The sequence below is a fragment of the Pan troglodytes genome, chromosome 16 (genome assembly GCF_028858775.2).
Source record: "Pan troglodytes isolate AG18354 chromosome 16, NHGRI_mPanTro3-v2.0_pri, whole genome shotgun sequence".
NCBI lineage: Eukaryota > Metazoa > Chordata > Mammalia > Primates > Hominidae > Pan > Pan troglodytes.
The window spans coordinates 91,400,447-91,420,341 of record NC_072414.2 but is presented as its reverse complement, the minus strand read 5'-3'; the positions used below and the strand labels follow the sequence as shown (position 1 = coordinate 91,420,341).

The window sequence follows — 19,895 nt, the reverse complement described above, 5'->3', positions numbered from 1 at the left end:
TTAAAGGTACTGCAGATATCTTCTCTACTCTGACTTGCCTCTCTTTTCTTAATGGTGACTTTGCAAGAACAAAATTTCTTAATTTTAAGGTAGTCAAAATTATCAATTTTTTAATACTTGCCGTTTTGATTTTTTTTTAAGAAATATTTTCCTGGCCAAAGAGCATGAACCTGTTCATCTATATTAGCTTCCAAAAGTTTCAGTTTTGTCTTTCATGTTGAAATATATGAATCATTCTTAAACTGATGTTTGCATATGGTATGGAACATAAGTCATTTCTTTCCATAGAGATTATCACTTGTTCCAGGACGATTTATTGAATAATTCTTTCCCTACTAAAGTGTGCGTTTTGTCATAAAGCAAGTGTCCGTGTACATGTGAACCCTTTTCCAGGCATTTAATTTCTTTTGTTTATCCTTGTGGCTTTATTTCATGAAATCAGTGACTGTAGATTTATATAAGTTTTTAATAGAGAAAGTTCTTCCACTCTGATCTTCTTTCAAGACTACTTTAGCTATTCTTGGGCCACAAAATTTCCTTTAAAATCCAACACAGGGCATGAACTCGGCTCACTGCAACCTCTGCCTCCCGGTCTCAAGTGATCCTCCTGCCTAAGCCTGCTGAGTGGCTGCGACTACAGGCATGCGTCACCATGCCTGGCTAATTTTGTATTTTTTGTAGAGACAGGGTTTTGCTGTGTTGCCCAAGCTGGTCTTGAACTCCTAGGCTCAGGTGATCCACCCACCTTTGGCCTCCCAAGGTGCTGGCATTACAGACACGAGCCACTGCACCCAGCCCCTTTTTTTTTTTTTAAACCTAAAATCTAAAAAGTACTGTAAAGCTCCTTGGGCCCTGAGCCAAGAATCCTATAAAAAAGCATACCAATTTACTTGTTCATGCTTTATGTATAAGGTTTACCTTTCAGGCATAAAGAAGAATGTAACGTCTGTAAATGTGTTGAACAAATCTAAGCTTTCAACATTGTTGGTAGCTTGGATGTCCACCTTGCACAATATAGTTCAACTTTGGAAGTTGTGATAGGCAGAATAATTACGCAGGAAAGACAACCACATCCTAAATTGCCAGAACCTGTGAATATGTTACATTACATGGAAAAGGAGAATTAAGGTTGCAGATGGAATTAAAGTTGGTAATCATTTGTCCTTAAAATAGGTAAATTAATTTGGATTATCTGGGTTGGCTCAAAGTGAACACATCTTTAAAAGTGGAAGAGAGGCAGGACGCAGCAGCTCACACCTATAATTCCGGCACTTTGGGAGACTGAAGCAGCCAGATCACTTGAGGCCAGGAGTTCGAGACCAGCCTGGCCAGCATGGCAAAACCCCGTCGCTACTAAAAATACAAAAAAAAATAGCTGGGTGTGGTGATGCGTGACTGTAGTCCCAGCTGCTTGGGAGGATGAGGCAAGAGAACGGCTTGAACCTGGGATGTGGAGGTTGCAGTGAGCAGAGCTCACACTGCTGTACTCCAGGATGAGCGACAGAGCAAGACTCTGTCTCCAACAAAAACAGATAAACTAACAAAATTTTTGGAATATTGATTGGGATTACTTTGAATTGAGAATAATCCTCAGAAAAGCATGGAGTATAGCCCTCAAAAGGATATAACCTTAATGGGCAGTAAATTAACCCCACGGAAAAGGCTTCTCTGGACCAACACTGACAAGCTTAAACAAAAAGATTCAGCTGATACTAACTTATATATGTACAAAAACAAAGTCCAACACTATATAGAAGACACACACACACACAAAAAACCCCTAAGCCCAACAATGTCAAACCACAACATCCAGCATCCAAACATTATAGGGAATGAGAAGAGGCAAAAAAATGTGGCCCATATAATAAAAGTCAATCAATATGAAGAGATCCAAAAATGATAAAGTTAACGGAACTGACAAGGGCATTAAAAAAAGATTATAAATAAACTTAGTATGTTACAGAAGACAAAGAAAAATAAGAACATGAAGAGAATAATGGAAGAAATAAAACTTCCAGAAATGAAAAATGATTTTCAGAAATTAAAAACACCCTGGATGGGATTATTCAATGCAGAAGAAAAGATCAGTGAACTTGAAGGCATGGTACTGTTAACCAACCAATAAAGCAAAGACAGAAAGAAAAGAATGAAAAACAAAAGCAGTATCAGTGCCAAGAGAGACAATATTTCAAATATATAACTAAAATTACAGGGGAAACAAAAACAAAAACCTGGAGTAAGTGGGATATTTGAAGAAATAGTGGTGAAACATTTCCAAATTTGGTTTTAAACAATAAACTAAAAAATCTAGGCAGCATTATTGCAAAGAAAACCATACAAGGCCCATCAAAATCAAATGACTAAAACCTAGTAATAAAGTCTTAAGAGTAGCCAAAGAAAACAGAAAACTTACATACTGGGAACAAAAGGTAAGAACAGCAGACTTTTTGTCAGAAACTATGCAAACTATTTCACAAACTATTTCACAAAATTTAATAGTGACAAAGACCTAATTCATCAAGAAAACATAAAAACCCTTATTACGCATGCACCTAGTAACAGAGCCTCCAAACACATGAACCAGTAAAAGGAAAAATAAATTCACAATTAAAGTTGAATATTGAACACTTCTCTTTCAGAAATTATTGAAACAAACAGAAAATCAAAAGGGACACAGAAGTCTTAAAAGAACACTATCAACCAATGTGACCTAGTTAACATTTTTAGAAAACTCCACTCAACACATTCTTCTTAAGTACACACAAAACATTTACTAACACTGGCTGGGCATGGTGGCTCACACCTGTAATCCCAGCACTTTGGGAGGCTAAGGCAGACAGATCACTTGAGGTCAGCAGTTCGAGACCAGCCTGGCCAACATGGCAAAACCCCATCTCTACCAAACACACACACACACACACACACACACACACACACAAAATCAGCCAGGTGTGATGACTGCATGCCTACAGTCCCAGCTAATCAGGAGGCTGAGGTCACAGGATTGCTTGTACCCAGGAGGTGGAGGTTGTAGTGAGGCAAGATCACGCCACTGCACTCCAGCCTTGGTAACAGAGTGAGACTGTCTTTGGAAAAAAAAAAAAAATTTACTAACACAGACCACCACAACTGTGTCTTATAATAAATCTCCACAAGTTGACAAGAACTTACATCACACAAAGTATGTTCTTGGACAACAGTAGAATTAAATTAGAAACCTGTAAGAGAAAGAAATCTGGAAAATTAACCAAATATTTGAAAATGACGTGGGTCAAGGAAAAAAAATCACAATGGAAATTTTAAAATACTCTGAACTCCATGTAAATGAACACACAACATTACTAACATTGTAGGATGCAAACAAAGGAAAATTAAAAGATTAAATACTCTTTTAGAAAAAGAAGTAAGTTTCCAAATATCAGCAATGAAAGAGGGAATATCACTACAGATTCTTCAAATGTAAAAGAATAGGGATTCTAAAATACAACTTCGTGCCAATAAATTAGACAACTTACATAAAATAGACAAATTCCTTGAAAAACAAACAACTAAAGCTTATTTAACAAGAATTAACATAAATCCAAACAGCCCTGTATCAGTTAAGGAAACTAAATTCATAGTTTTGTTACAAAGCTCCCCACCCCTACACACACACACACACACACACACACACACACACACACACACACCAGGAATGTCAGGCAACCACCAGGTGACGGTCAGGCAGTTGTTAAACTGTCTCTCTAAAATGATAATTGGTCGCGGCCCAAGCCAGTGAAAGGCAGTCTCCCAACAGATAGAAAAAACCTGAAGCTGGTGATCAGCCGCTTCCCTATAACATCTCAGGAGTTGGACGTATGGGCTCCAGCATGCGCATTAAGAGGCAAAATGGTAGCGTTTAACTGGTATATGACTTCCTAGGGACATTGGACTGTTAAGGGAAGAATACCTCAAGGAAGCATACATACGACTTCAGTAAACACACTGCAGAGGCTCCCCTCCCAAGTGCTAGGCCACTGTGAATGCAGACAGCCCACCCCAAGGGAAGAATCAGGGCAGAAGGGACACAAGACCCCAGAAGTATGCCAACATATAAAACCCTGAGTCAAAGGTCAAACCACGCACTGATCTCTCAAGCTGCCCACTTGGCCCTCTTCCAAGTGTTCTTTACTTCCTTTCATTCCTGCTCTAAAGCTTTTTAATAAGCTTTCACTCCTGCTCTAAAACTTGCCTCGGTCTCTCCTTCTGCCTTATACCCCTCAGTCGAATTCTTTCTTCTGAGAAGGCAAGAACTGAGGTTGCCGTAGACCTATGCAGATTCACCGCTGGTAACAGTTTAAAACCTTCCCACAAAGAACCTCCAGGTCCAGAGGTCTTCATTGGTGAATTCTACCAAACACCTAAAGAAGAAATAACATCAATTCTATGCAAATTCTTCAAGAACAAGAAATTTTAACTCATTCTGAGACCAGCATTACCCTGACACACACACACACACACACACACACAAAAAACAGACAAAAACTACAATCCAATGCCTTCTATGAATGTAGACTTTTTAAAAGAGTCAACGCAATTTTAGCAAGTGAATCCAGCAATACACAAAAAGTATAACACATCATGACCAAGTGATAATTATCCTAAGAATACATGAATGGTTGGTTCAATATTTAAAATCAATCAGTGTAACTGACCATATGCACAGACAAACAGGAGGGGAGGTAGGTGACCATATCAACAGATGCAGAAAAAACATTTGGCCAAAATTCAACACCTACTCGTGAAAACGAAAAAAAAAAAAACTCTTACCAAGACCTGGTGAAAAACTCAAAGTTTTCCACCTAAGATCAGAAGCAAGGCAAGGATGTTAGTTCTCACCACTTCTATTCAACATTGCACTGGGACTACTAACCAGTCTAATAGAGCAAGCAAAAGTAATAAAAGGTGCATAAATTTAAATGGAGGAAATAAGATAGTCTTTACTCACAGAGAAGATAATGATCTACACAGACGATTTGAAGAAATCTACAAAAAAGCCACTAGCACTAATAATTAATTTAGCAATATTACAAATTATAAAGTTTTATATAAAAATCAATTCTATCTCTGTAAACTAGCATCAATCAATTGGAAACTGATATTCTTTTAAATTCCCATTTATAATAACAAAATTAAAATAATTAAAGATGAATTTAACAAACTATGTGTCAGACCATTGCACTGAAAACTACAAGACACTGCTGAGAAAAAGTAAAGATGACTTAAATGAATAGAGGTACCAAGCTCACGCATTAATAAGATTCAATATCCTTAAGAGGTCAATTCTCCCAAATTGATCTCTAGGGTAAAAACATTCATAATCAAGATCCTGTTAGGCTTTTTTTGTAGAAATTAAGAAGCTGATTCTAAACTACATAGAAAGAAATAAAAAGGATCCAGAATAGAAGAAACAACTTTGAAACAGAAGAACAAACTTAGAGGATTTACATTACCAGATTTTAAGATTTACTATGAAAGCTTCAGTAATCAAGACAGTGAAGCACTGTCATAAGGATATACAGATCAACAGAACAGAGTCCTGAAACAGACCCACACATAATGGCCAATTAATGTTCAACAATGGTGCCATGATAATTCAACAGGGGAAAATATAATGTTTTCAAAAAAACTGCTGGAACAATATGATATCTATACTCAAAGAAGTAAACTTCAACCCTTACCTCACACCATATACAAAAATTAATTCAAAATGGATCACTGACCTCAATGTAGTAGTCCAAAGAAGTTCCAAGACATGAAGGAAAGCCAGGAGAAATTCTGTCTAATCCCTATGACAAACCTTCAATCTCTACTGCAGCAGAATTGTAAAGAAAATCTCTAATCTGAGCTTCGCCAGTTAACATACGAATCTATTCAAAAAGAAAGGGCATTTCCAATCTAAACACTCAAGAGTAACTCCTAAACAAGTAGTTATTAACTCAGGCACAACCCATAGAACCATAGAGAAGGCCCGTCATGAAGGATAAGACACTGTCTACATCCTTAGAGACTAGTAGAGGAAGCAGCATAGAGAATTCCCTAAAATTTAAACATGACTCAAAATATAACATCTGAAGTTATAACCACAGCCATCACTGAGGTTCAGAGAAAGTACAGAGTTCTCAGCTAAGGGCATGAGTGCTTTAGCTCATATCACTCAGTTTCCAGCAGTTAATGAACAAAACAAACAGGTGAGAAATTTAAGTAAAATCCTTGCTTAGTATCTGTGGAGTGGGAAATTGGTTCCAGGATCCTCCATGGATACCAAAATCCTAGGACACTCAAGTCTCTTATATAAAAATGGTGCGGTATTTGCATACAACCTACATAAATCCTCCTATATTTTGAATCATCTCTAGAATATTTATAATATCTAATGCAATGTAAAATTTTTTATTGGTGTATTATTTTTTATTGTTTTGAAGTCTAGGGTATTTTTTAATCCACAGTTGGTTGATCCACAGATGAGGAACCTATGGGTAGTAAGGGCCAACTGTAATGATGAGAAAAGAAAAAGATTTACAGAAGACTAATCAAGGTTTATATTTTAAAATGAGAATTAAACTCCACTGTTCCCATCCCACCTACACATACACCAAGTTTTAAACTGACGGTACTTTGCATCAGTTGGATAAACAGGCCTTTTTCTCCTAGTCTCCTAAACTAAAGATTATCAATCATTAAATGGGCTGTTCTTCAGTCAAGTTATAACAAGAAAAATATATAACCATATGAAACTGATGTCAGAATATCATACTTCAACAAAGAACTCATTTTTCTAAGTTTGTAAAATGTGATTTCTTTCTACTATTTAATTATTCAAGAAAAAAAATTTAGACCTATGTTAAGTAGCAAAAGTATTCCTGAAATGGGCAAAATAAAAATTTTTAAGATACCTTTTCCAAGATTTTTACTGACATAATCATCAGCCTGGATCAATGATATCTAATATTTAAAATGCTAATGTTAACTTATTATAACACACTGAAGAATATCCCCTAACATTTTTCAAAATTACTTATTTTAAAATATTCTAGCATTAATATAATTCACTTCTTTTCCATTTTAAGTAGAAGGTGGAATTCAGGTAAGGTTTCACTCATGAAAACTTTTGAGGACTACACATCTTACTGAGATACTGTGAATGTTAACCTAGGCCAATGTAATTTTTTTAATCAAAATAATCTCCTCCTGAGCTTTGCAAATATGAACCCATTAATTTAAGGCAGTAAATTCCAAGTCATTAAAAATGTCCACATTTTTAAAAGATCCCCTAAAATTTGCTTTTTCTATTTGACCTTTCCCATGCTTCATGAGATATGGCTAGACATGCATGTCATCTTTCACTTGAAAATCTTTCCTCAGCTCATGTAACTCATGTCCCCCAACTCTCCCTTCATCCTATTAACTGTCTCAGTAACTACCAACTACCTACTTAATTTTTTTTCTTCTTTCTTCAATTAGAGGTTAACTGATAGAGAATATGGAAGAAGTGTGAAAGATGAAAAAATATGAGATGATTTCAGCAGCGTCAGACAAAATATAAGAGAAACTGCCACTACACAATATTATGCATTTCAACCGAATTTTACAAATTTCCTCAACTGGGTCTAAATTAAGCCCCCCTCGCCCCCAAGAAAACCTCTAAAATAACTGCCATTCAATCTCACAAGAACAGCCTGATTTTTAAAATACATTTCCATTGTATTTACTTAACATAGAAAAGAAAAAATGTCTTACTAGAAATGAAGTATCAGCAAAAAGTGCACTTAGATATGATCCTTGCAGAAAATTCTTGTTCTTTTTTCACAAAATGCAATTCCTTAAAAAAGAAAAAAATTTGAGATGCGTTATTGTTCTTGACTCCAAAGCTGAATTAAATATACATTATACAAAATTCTAGCACTCAACACCATTCCTAGCAGAAAGCTCCACAAATACTGTTAAATGAAAATTATATTTTAAAAAGTCATTTATTTGGAATAAAACAAAACGTCAGCCAACTGAGTATTTCTACTATTACAAATCCTTTTTCTTCAGGAAGTATTACTCAAATGTTCAGTAATATTCTTTGCATCGCGAGATTCAAAAATTGGTTTCCTAGGTCCCATTTTCCTATCCTCTGTATCATGTTATGCTTTATATTTATCTGTACTGTGCGTATAGCCTATTGAACTTACTAGTTTCAATAAACTAAACTTGTTTTAAATAGTTTAAAATGTTCACCATATTGTTTTCATCAAGAAAATTGTGAAATAATTGTTATCACCATAAAATATACCTGTATTTCAATACAATGTGTATATTTGTAATTTTCACTAGCTAGCTATATTTTAAAGGGAACAATGAAATTAACACAAAATGACAAAAATGAATAGAAGACTGATGGCTGTCTATGATTCACATTAATAAAGGAACACTAGTTATCGGGGAATCTGCCCCAATATTCATGTAGGTTCTTTTCTATTTTCCTTAAGCGTCGGCCAGCTTGAGAAATAAAGGGACAGAGTACAAAAGAGAGAAATTTTAAAGCTGGGCGTCCAGGGGAGACATCACATGTCGGTAGGTTCCGTGATGCCCCCCAAGCCACAAAAACCAGCAAGTTTTTATTAGGGAGTTTCAAAAGGGGAGGGAGTGTGCGAATAGGTGTGGGTCACAGACATCAAGTACTTTACAAGGTAACAGAGTATCACAAGGCAAGTGGAGGCAGGGCGAGATCACGAGATCACAGGACCACAGGACCACAGGACCACAGGACCGAGGTGAAATTAAAATTGCTAATGAAGTTTCGGGCACCATTGTCACTGATAACATCTTATCAGGAGACAGGGTTTTGAGATCAACCGGTCTCTGACCAAAATTTATTAGGCGGGAATTTCCTCTTCCTAATGAGCCTGGGAGCGCTATGGGAGACTGGAGTCTATTTCACCTCTGCAGTCTCAACCATAAGAGACGACCACGCCCGGGGGGCCAGTTCAGAGACCCACCCCCAGGTGCGCATTCTCTTTCTCAGGGATGTTCCATGCTGAGAAAAAGAATTCAGCGATATTTCTCCCATTTGCTTTTGAAAGAAGAGAAATATGGCTCTGTTCCACCCGGCTCACCGGCAGTCAGAGTTTAAGGTTATCTCTCTTGTTGCCTAAACATTACTGTTATCCTGTTCTTTTTTTCAGGGTGCCCACATTTCATACTGCTCAAACACACATGCTGTATAATTTGTGCAGTTAATGCAATTATTACAGGGTCCTGAGATGATACACATCCTCCTCAGCTGACAGGATTAAGAGACTGAAGTAAAGACAGGCATAAGAAATTACAAAAGTATTAATTTGGGGAACTAATAAATGTCCATGAAATCTTCACAATCCACGTTCTTCTGCCATGGCTTCAGCCAGTCCCTCCGTTTGGGGTCCCTGACTTCTCGCAACAACTAGTGAACACTGCTCAATGGATTAGGTGCACAAACAATAATCCAGCCCTGCTACATTCTTGCTTGAAGATAGAGCAGGACATTCAGGTAGAAAAAGGAAAGCTGTCTCTCTCCTCGCTCCTATTGGCCAGGATCAATTATAATGCTAACACAATAATTTAGAATTGCATGATCCGGTGATTCAACCAATCCCCAAGTAAATCCATTTCATCAAATGAAAATGATAATTTATCCACAGAAACACCAATCTTTTGAATCTGATTCAGCAGTATTAATTATTATGACCCTGATTTTGTTTCTATTTGGAAACGGACACCTCCTCTGGGGGCGGGAAAAACACAAACTGCCAAGTATTCTTTTTATACTAACAAATTAAGTATTAAAAACCCAAACTGTAAAAGACATAAAAACACATAAACAAGTTTTTTTTTTTTGCAAAGGTAAAAGGAGCTTACTTTAAAACACCAATTTCAGCTTTTAATCTAATGGTACTAAAATGCAGGAAAAAATTCCTCAAATTTAGTTGCATTACCAACTTCTAAAATACAATCATTCAAAGTAAAGCCAAAATTTAGCTATTTGGCCCATGGCAAACAAGTGATTAAACACAAATTTGATAGTTACACATCACAGTACATATTCTCATCTCAAAATGCATTCCTCAATTATATAAATGTACTGTTATTGATGATGTACGTTGTACCTAGTTTTCAAGTAGTTTCTAAAAGACAATACTGTAAAAAATCAAGTTTTTATAGTTATTTTACAATAATCTGTAATGAGACACGCTCTTTAAAAAAAAAAAACTAAACTAGAATGTTAGTGCTGAGTCAGTTATCATCAAATTTCATACACTGAACCTTCAAATCCCGTTGCTTCCATCCACCTAAAAGGGAGACAGCCTGGTCCTCTAATTGCTATCCCTATCTCCCTCGACTACCCGTTGACGTACACTGTTAACCTAGACAACAAGCCACTGCTGAAACTGTTAAGCTCTTTAACTTTGTTTTTACCTCCACCTGGAAATAACTTTCCCCTGTGTCTCTTATATAGATCAAACGTACACTTCAATGACGCGTTCTGTGACGCCATCTTCAGTACACCTTAACTATCACCATCACTCCCAGGGGGGTAAAATTATTGTAGTTAGTTGTACAAGTATGAGTCTCCTCTATTATACCATATGCTTTTTTAAAAGAAGGAACTTTGTACTTTGTTCTTTTTATATCCCCAATACCTACTCAATATCTGGCCCAGGATTCAATATAATTCATTTGGAAAATTTTTACTAAGCATCCAACATATTCCAGGCACTTTTCTAGGTGCTAGGAATCAATCCCTATCCCTATTCCTGACTTCATAGAGCTTACATTCTAGTGGGGAGACCTATAGTACAAGGTGAATAAGGAATATATAATATAGGTGGTAGGTTGGTGGAAAAGTCCTTAATGAGAAAAAAAAATTAAGCAGGGAAGGAAGTACTGCCAGAGGAAGGAGATTAAAACTATAGACAATGCATCCAGGGAAAGCCTAACATAATAACAACAACTACAAGAGCAGCAGTAATACTTGAGTATTTATCATATGCTAATCAGCATACTAATTGCTTTACATGTCATTACCTGATGTAATGCCAACAACCACCTCATTATTACCCCATTACTATTCTCAAGAGGGAATGCAAATACTAAAGAAGCAACTTCCCAAGGTATTCAGCTAGTAAAGTGGTGAAGCCAGGATTAGAATCCAGGAATGCTTTTAACTGCTATACAAAACCACAATTCAGTAAATGCTTTTGGTGAATAAAGAGGTGGGGAAAAAATGAATGCCTACTATAGCAATAGATTCAAGACAGCAAAGCAAATTCAGTCTCAGAGGACCAGTACATTTGAGCAGGTTCAGATATACGTTGTACATCAATACCTATGTATGATAGAGACCATGAACATGTAGACACCTGCTGTGAAGTATTTACAGTTACTGATAATTTCATAACACCCTTTAAAATATATTTAGAGTTTCTATATGACAATTACCAGAACTAAAAATTATACAATATCACACAAATCACACAGATAGAAATAATGTGATGTAATAAGAAATACATATTTGGTTTCTGCTGGAGTGGCAAGTGTCTCTTGCATGTCAGTGAAATGACTAGTGACTAGGGGGCCCTAGGTAGCTTCAATACGTGTGCTGGTCATCAGAAAGACCTAGGCATGAACAGAGGGTTGATGTTTTCAGCCCCAACTCCCAACCTCTGGGGAGGGGAGAGAGACGGAAGGTTGCGTTGATTACCAACGGTCAATGATGTATGTAATCAATCATGCCTAGGTAACAAACCCTTCAAAAAAAAAAAAAAAAGAAAGGACAGGGTTTGGAGTGCTTCCAGATTGCTGAACACGCGGAGGTTCCTGGATGGTAGCACAACCAGATAGAGGATGGAAGCTCTGTGCCCCTTTCTATACGCCTTGCCCTATGCATCTCTTCCATCTGGTCATTCATCTATATCCTTCATGATAAATGGGTAAACATAAGTAAAGTGTTTCCCTGAGTTCTGTGAGCTGCTCTAGCAAATTAATCAAACCAGAAGAAGGGGTAGTGAGAACCCCTGATTTACAGCCAATTGATCAGAAGTACTGATCACAACCAGGGACTTGTAATTGGCATCTGAAGTGGGTCAGTCTTGTCAGGCTGAGCCCTCAACCTGTAGGATATGATGCCATCTCCAGGTAGATAGTATCAGAATTGAACTGAATTATAGGAAATCCAGCTGGTGTCCACTGGAGAACTACTTGGTAAGTGGGAAACCCTCACACACGTTTTGGTGACCGAAGGCAAAGTATCCTGTGGTGAGTGGTGTGTGAAAGAGTACAAAAAAAAAAAATTTGTTTTTTACCTATCTCAAATAGGTGATTAAAAACAAAACAAAACAAAACATCTTTTTTAATAGAAGGTACTCCTGAAAGAAACAAGACCTTTGAAGCATTATCAAGGACATTTAAATGTTGAATATCATGTTTTATACCATGGTACAACTTAACTCAGCTTCCAATTTTCCATACTAGTAGGAATGGTTAAATGAAATGACTTCAATCAGTGTTCAAACTATTTGAACTACCTTACATTCAAAAACTATCAAAATTTCACTGGATGCTGCTGTACTGAGCATAATGCAGTGTCAAAGAAAACAAAAGTTTCTATATGAAAACAGTTCCAAAGTCAATCCAAAATGAAACTCACAAAATTATGGATTTCACTTGTAATCAAAATTTAGGATTAGTTGCAACGGGTATTTTTAATTCCAAATAAGGGTGAACTCATATGGGCACCCAACTCCTCATGCCTTAAGATATTTGCTACCAGGCATGATGTAGTAACTGGTATCGGACATGCTCTCCCATTGAACTAAACTAGAAAACTGATAAAATATATAAAACTACAATTTTAAAACATCAGACAATGAACAGCCCCGCACTGTGAGGCCTGGAAAAAGGGAAAGTGTCTCTACAAATGCTTGGATGCACAGTCAGGACGACAGTGCAGAAAAGGGAAGCCAAGAAGAATACGGAGGACTCACAGAGTACAAGAGACAGATAAAAATTCAGGAAGTCTGAGGTAGTGGGAATTTGTGCGACAGATTAGCAAAAAGGATGGTACTCAGGAGAGAAAGTGCTCCTGAAATCTGCAGAGGGATTCTAGAGCAGCACTGCCCAAAAGAAACATATTATGAACCTAAAATGTAATTTTTAATTTTCTAGTAACTACACTGTAAAGTAAAAAGAAGGTGAAATTAATTTTAATACAATGTATACCACCCAATACACTCATAATATTATCACTTCAGGATGTAACTGATATTTAAAAAGTGAGATTTTCATATATGTTTTTCCAACCTACACCCCTAACATTCAGTGTGTGTGATATGATTTGGATATCTGTCCCCACCCATATCTCATGTTGAAATGTAACTCCTAATGTTGGAGGTGGGACTTGGTGAGAGGTGTTTGGGTCATGGGAGCAGATGTCTCATGAACGACTTGGTGCCCTCCTCTTGGTAGTGAGTTCTCACTCTGAGTTCACGCAAGATCTGGTTGTTCAAGAGTGTAGTACCTCCCCCCACCCACTCTCTCTTGCTTCTCCTCTTACCATGTGACAAGCTTGCTCCCCTTTTCCCTTTCACCATGACTGTAACATTCCTGACACACTCATCTGGAAGCAGATGCCAGCAGTATGCTTCTTGCACGTCTGCAGAACTATGAGTCAAAATAAGCCTCTTTTCTTTATAAATTATCCAGTCTAAGTTATTCCCTTACAGCAATGCAAACAGACTAACACAGTGTGTTTTGCACATACAGCACATTTAAATTCAGAATAACCATAATTCAAACACTCAAGAGCCACATATGGCTAATGGCTACCACATGTAACAACACAGCTCTATAGTTTTTCATTGAATGTGTGCATGAATAAAGTGAAATTCACAAGGCCAGGCAAAGAACAATGATCAGGAAGCAGTATAATAAAAAAAAAGTTCCCAAAGATTACATAAGACTGCAGAATGCTCAAGTTCCACCCAGAGAAACCTGGGCAATCAGTAGAAAATGCAGCAGCAGCACCGCCGCGTGCTAACCTAGTCCTACAGTAAAGGCTACACTAGATCTGCCAGAACAAAGTGTAAAAGGAAGCTCAAAAGGTTCATACACATCTGCAAGAAATTTATCAGTCTGCCAAAACAAAATTAAAATCTCTTCAGAGGAAATCAACAAAATCCAGACAACAGTGTGATGAATGTCCAGGAGTCAATCAAAACTTACTAAATGTAAGAAAATGAAGAAATGTGTGACCCACACCACCAGGGGGGAAATCCGATAAAAGAAAGAAGCCCAGAAGCAAGACAGGGTGTCTTTAAAGGCACAAACTTCAAAATATTATAAATATATTAAAGGATTTTTTTAAAGGAACAAAAAAGAAAATGATTTTTAAAAGAATAAAATGCATTTTCTAAACATAAAAAATGCAGTATCTCAAAAAAGTAACTGGATGGAATTAACAGTAGATCAAACTGCAGAAAAAAAGATGACAAAATTGAAGATGTAAAAACATCAAAAAGAGCAAAACAAAACAAAAACAGATTATGAAGAACCTGTGAGAAGATCAAGGGCAACCTAAACATAATGTAATTGGAACTGCAGAAGGAAGGAGAAACAAAAAATATATGACGAAATAGGGCCAGAAAAAGGTCCAAATTTGAGGAAAACTGAACACACATATTCAAGAAACTCCAACATACATAAAGCAGATTAAGCACAAAGAAACCACACCAAGGCACATAATAGAAATCCAGTCATATAGAGAAAATCTTACAAGAAGCCAAAGAAGTGGAAAGACACATTACACACAGAGGAACAAAGATAATAATTACCAGACTCCTTGTCAAGAGTAATGCAACAAGTTTACAACAAAGGAATTACATCTGTAAAGTGCTAGAAAGGACAAAAAAAAACTCTGTAAGCTAAAATCTATATAAAGCAGAAATATTCTTCACCGATAAAGGGGAAATAAAGACATTTCAAACAAACAAAAGCTGAGACAATCTGTTACCAGGAGGCCTGCAATCCAAGAAACACTGAAGGAAGAGTTTTAAGAAGCAGAAAAATGGTAGAACCGTACATCACAGAGTGAGCCCTAATGTGAACTATGGACTCAGCTAAGAATAATGTATCAGCCCTCAGTTGCAACAAATGTACCACACCAATACAAGAGGGAACCTGCAAAGGGTGGGATTGGGGTAGTATATATGAACTCTGTACTTTCTGTTCAATTTTTCTGTAAAGCTAAAACTGCTCTAAGATATAGTCTACGAAATTTTTTAAAAGAGCAGATAGAAACCTAGCTCTACACAAGGAAAGAGTAACAAATGGTAAACGTGACAAATTATAAGACATTTAAGTTTTAAGAAGACATTTGATTATCTAAAGCAAAAGTAGTAATAATGTATGGTAATAACATGTAGAATAAAATCAATGACAAAAGCAAAAAGAATGAAGGGAAGGAAACTGGAAGTGCACTACAGTAAGGATCTTACATTATTTCTAAAGTGATGAAGGTGGATTGCGATAAGTTCAAGATTCATGTTGTAAAACCCTACGGCAACTACCAAATACATAAAATAAAACTAATCAACCAAGAAAGTAGATTAAATGGAATGCATATTTTTTAAATATGTAATCCAAAAAAGGTATAAAAAGAGGAAAAGAAAACACAAAATAGGTAGGACAAGTAGAAAACAAAGATGGCAAGATGGTACACTTAAATCTAACTATATCAATAATTACAGTAAATATATATTATCTACAAACCTCAATTAAACAGTAGAGACTGTCATACTAGATTAAAAGTAGAGATTGTCAGATTAAGTAAAAAAACAAGACCCAACTATATATATGTTGTCTATAAGATATCACTTTAAATTAACACAGATAGGAAACATAAAATAGAAAAGGATATATCATATAAACATTAATCCTAAAAGCAGCAGTGCCTATATTAATATCAGACAAAGAAGATTTTAGGAGAAGGAATATGTTTCATAATGCTTACAGTCTCAAATTATCAAAACTACAAAATAATTCTAAACATTTATGCAGCCAATGATAAAGTTCCACAACACATAAAGCAAACACTGACAGAACTAAAAGGAGAAATAGATATCTACAATTACAGCTGGAGATTTAAATACTTCCTTCACACTAACTGGTAAAATGAGTAGATGGAAAATCAGTGAAGATGTATAAGACCTGAACAACACTATAAACCACCTTGGTTTAACTGAATACTACAACCAACCACATAAGAACAAACATGAAAATGTACATGTGTCTTGGTACAATCAACAACAAAGAACATATGCTGGACCATAAAACAAGACACATGAATTTATAAGAACTGAAATGACATAGAAACTGTTTTCTGACCACAAAAGAATTAAAGATCAGTTACAAAAAGGACATTTTTTTGGGGGGGGACATTTCTATTTTGGGACATTTTCCAAACATTTGGAAATTAAGATTTCTAAATAACTCATGGATCAAATAAATCATTTAAAAATTTAAAAATACATTGAACTAAATGGCAAAAACATGATTAGATTATATAGGGTAAAGCTAAAGATACATACTTGGAAATTTACAGCTTTTAAGTGCATATTTTAGAAGAAAAAATAATGGTTTAACAGCATTCCAAACTTCCACCCTAAGACACTAGAAAAAAGGAGGATATTAAACTAAAAGTAGAGGTAAGGGAATAACAAAAGTAGAAAATGGTAACAGAGATGTGGGACAAACTAGATAAAATCAATTAAAGTTGGTTATTTGAAAAGAACTTCTAGTTAGGCTGGTCAAGAAAAAAGACACAAATTACCAACATCAGAAATAAAAGAAAGGACATCACTACAAATGCTGCAAACATTAAAAGTATACTAAGGGTGATTTTATGCCAATAAAACTGACAACTTAAGTAGATAAAATTTCTTAGAACATGCAGACTATCAAAACTGACACAGAAAGAAAAGTCTAAATAATTCTGTATCGAATAAACTAAATTCCTAATTTAAAAGCTTTCCACAAAGAAAACTCCAAACCAAGATGGTTTCACTAGTGAATTCTTCAATCATCTAAAGATTTAATATCAGCTGTACACAATCTCTTCAGGAAACAGAAGGAGAGGACACACTTTCTAACATATTTAAGGAGGCCAGTATAAATAACCCTGATACCAAAATGAGGCAAGAGGACCACAAGTAAAAGAAACTTCATACCAGTGTCACTTGGGTATAGAGGCAAACATTCTTAACAAAATATTAGCAGGTCAAATCCAGCAAAATATGTAAAGAAAATATCAGTACAGATGGGGTTTGTCTCAGGAATACAAGGTTGGTTCAGTATTCAAAAATCAATGTAATTCACTACATTAACATGCCAAAAAAACCCATGTGATTAATTCCAATAGACATAGAGAAATAACAAAACACCCATTCAGGAAAAAATTAAAAAAAAAAAAACAAAAACTCAGCAAACTGGCCAGGTGCAGTGGCTCACGGCTATAACTCCAGCACTTTGGGAGGCTGAGGCAAGAAGACTGCCTGAGGCCAGGGTTTGAGAACAGCCTGGGCAACATAGTGAAACCCCATCTCTACAAAAAAATACAAAAATTAAGGCCAGGTGCAGTGGCTCACACCTGTAATCCTAGCACTTTGGGAGGGTGAGATGGCCAGATTGCCTGAGCTCAGGAGTTCGAGACCAGCCTGGGCAACAGGGTGAAACCTTGAGTCTACTAAAATATGAAACAAAAATTAGCTGGGCATGGTGGCGGGCGCCTGTAGTCCCAGCTACTCGGGAGGCTGAGGCAGGAGAATTGCTTGAACCCAGGAAGCAGAGGTTGCAGTGAGCCAAGATCGTGCCGCTGCACTCCAGCCTGGGTAACAGTGAGACTCCTTCTCAAAAAAAGAAAAGAAAAGAAAAAACAACAAAAAAAAAAATTAGCTGAGTGTGGTGGCACACGCCTGTGGTTCCAAATACTTAGGAGGCTGAGGCAGGAGGACTGCTTGAGCCCAGGCAGTCGAGGCTGCAGTGAGCCATGACGGTGCCACTGTACAACAGCCTGGGCAACAGAGGAGACCCTGTCTCAAAACAAAACAAAACACCTCAGCAAACTAAAAAAGAAGGCAACTTCCTCAACCTATAAAGAGCATCCACAGAAAACCTACAGCTAAGATCATACTTAATGGTAAAAGACTAATTTCCCCCTCTAAGACTGGAACAAAACAAGAATGTCCACTCTAACCATTTTTAATTGCTATTTTACTGAAGGTCCTAAGCAATGGAATAATATAAGAAAAAGAAAAGGCATCCAGATTGGAAAGGAAGAATTAAAACAGGTTCTATTCACAAACATCACACACAGTAAAAAACAAAAAAAACTACAATAAAGTAACTGGAACTAAGAAGTGGAGTTTGCAAGGGTATAGGATACAAGATCACTATTAAACATCAACTGTATTTCTACATATTTGTAATGAAAATATAAAATTAAGTTTTGTAAAAATATGTTATATTAGTTTCAAAAGCAGAAAATATTTAAAGACAAATTTAACAACATGTGCAAGACTAACATTCTGAATACTAGAAAACACTGCTGAAAGAAATTAAGGAAGGCCTACAAAAATAATTATATACCATGTTCACGGAGCTGAACACTCAGTTAATACTGCTGTGATACTGATTCTCCCTAAAATGATCCATAGATTCAACACAATCTAAGTCAAAATCTCAGAAAGCATTTTTGTAAAGATTGACAAAAAAATTAAAAATTTATAATACAGCCAGAACAATTTTTGAAAGAAACAAAGGCAGCCATAAAAAAAGGATGAGTTCATGTCCTTTGCAGGGACATGGATGAAGCTGGAAACCATCATTCTCAGCAAACTAACACAAGAGCAGAAAACCAAACACCACATGTTCTCACTCATAAGTGGGAGCTGAACAGTAAGAACACATGGACACAGGGAGGGGAACATCACACACCGGGGCCTGTCGTGGGGTGGGGGACAAGGGGAGGGATAGCATTATGAGAAATACCTAATGCAGATGATGGGTTGATGGGTGCAGCAAACCACCATGGCATATGTATACCTATGTAACAAACCACCACGTTCTGCACATGTACCCCAGAACTTAAAGTATAATTAAAAAAAAAAAAAAGTTGAAGGATTTACACTACCTGATTTTAAGACTATTTAATACAGTGTGCTCTTGTAATAACAAAATACATACATCAATGGAACATAACAGAGAATCCAGAAATAAATCTACACAAATACGGTCATTTGATCTTCAACAAAGATGTCAAGGTAATTCAAGGGGAAAAGAAAAACCTTATCAACAAATGATACTTGAACCTTGACATTACCTCATAACATTCACAGAAGTTAACTCAAAATGAACTGTAGACTTATAAATAAAAGCTAAACTATAAAACTTCTCAAAGTTTTACAGTTTGAACAAAAATCCCACTGCCCCAAGTAAGGCAAACATTTATCAGATAGGACACCAAAAAAGCAGGTATCCATAAGGGAGAAAACTGACAAACAGCACTTCATCAAAATTGAAACCTTCTGCTCTTTGAAAGATACCATTAAGGGATAAAAATATTCACAACATAATGGAGAAAATGAAAAAAAGACTTCTATGTAGAATATATAAAGATGTCTTACAGCTGAGTAATAAGAAGGCAAATAACCCTATTAAAAATGGGCAAAAGATGTGAACATTAAACTTAAAAAGATGTATGAAGAGCCACTCAGTAAATGAAAAGCGTTTAGAATCATTAGTCATCAAAGAAGTGGAGATTAAAACGATATGGATAT

The 19,895-nt window shown here is 36.3% G+C and overlaps 1 protein-coding gene across 43 annotated transcripts in view; it reads right to left on the bottom strand.

Moving 5' to 3' along the window:
* MEF2A (myocyte enhancer factor 2A) overlaps positions 1–19,895 on the bottom strand; it is a 150,603-nt gene that overhangs the window by 109,881 nt on the left and 20,827 nt on the right. For 25 of the 43 annotated variants that reach the window (XM_016927526.4, XM_001140333.7, XM_009429926.5 and 22 more), the window contains exon 2: positions 7,780–7,861. The exons of 13 other annotated variants lie outside the window; for them this stretch is intronic. The gene's annotated coding sequence lies outside the window, so the exon portion shown is untranslated. Of the gene's footprint in view, positions 1–4,231; positions 4,401–7,779; positions 7,862–19,895 lie in introns of all 43 variants that reach the window. 5 more of the 43 variants (XM_054667201.2, XM_054667197.2, XM_063794390.1 and 2 more) reach the window with 1 other exon arrangement.